Source organism: Frankliniella occidentalis, unplaced genomic scaffold (genome assembly GCF_000697945.3).
Source record: "Frankliniella occidentalis isolate FOCC.00 unplaced genomic scaffold, Focc_3.1 Scaffold9, whole genome shotgun sequence".
Taxonomy (NCBI): domain Eukaryota; kingdom Metazoa; phylum Arthropoda; class Insecta; order Thysanoptera; family Thripidae; genus Frankliniella; species Frankliniella occidentalis.
Genome location: NW_026267139.1, coordinates 1,075,648 through 1,076,369, shown reverse-complemented (window position 1 = coordinate 1,076,369; position 722 = coordinate 1,075,648). Strand labels below are relative to the sequence as shown.

At 48.3% G+C, this 722-nt stretch overlaps 1 protein-coding gene across 1 annotated transcript in view; it reads right to left on the bottom strand.

Annotated features, from left to right (window-relative positions):
* Positions 1–722, bottom strand: part of LOC113204065 (sorbin and SH3 domain-containing protein 1) — a gene marked incomplete in the record, with an annotated part of 111,520 nt that overhangs the window by 38,700 nt on the left and 72,098 nt on the right.

Sequence of the window (722 nt, the reverse complement as noted above, 5' to 3'; positions counted from 1 at the left end):
GGGAAGGTTAGGGGAGGGAGGAGGGGGAAGGAGGGGGGTCGCCGGGCGGTATGCACACAAGCCTCACCCACCCGCATACTTATCGATGAACCGTACCGACCGAGGAATGCTCTCCGCTGGGGTTTCTGGGAACGCCGCCGCATGCGGCAAAAGCTCCTCGAAAAGCTCTCCAGATACCGGAGGAGAGGGACGACGACAGAGCGGAGGGTTCAAACGGAGTAATAAAGCAGTACAGTTCGGTTCGATAAAAAAAAGCAATCCATTTAGGGAGGTTATGAAAATTTACAAAATTTTCCTGGAAATTTACCAGGCCTTCCAGCCCTAGTAATTGATGCGGTAATGTCAAACCCAGTTGGGGTACGCTCATAAAAATACTCTTGAGCGAGGTTTTCAGGGTCTGAAACTGTTCATTAATAACATGTGAACACATGCGCGTTCTTTTGTAAGATAAGGAACATAACGCTTGTTCGCTTGAGTACCAAGTTACGTCAGTCCTGTATGGCCGTGACTATCTTCGGAATTCCCCTGTGCCAGAGCATGATATATAAGTGGTTTAGATCAAAATTTTGCATACGTCAGTCAAATAAATAGTTACAAATTATTCGACAACAACAACAAATTTGCACGTGGTATGGCCCGTTTGCTGGTGTGTGTGTGTGTGTGTGTGCGTGTGTCACATAGGGCGTCGTCGCCGGAGCGGCTAGGCTAGGTATGAAGTGAGG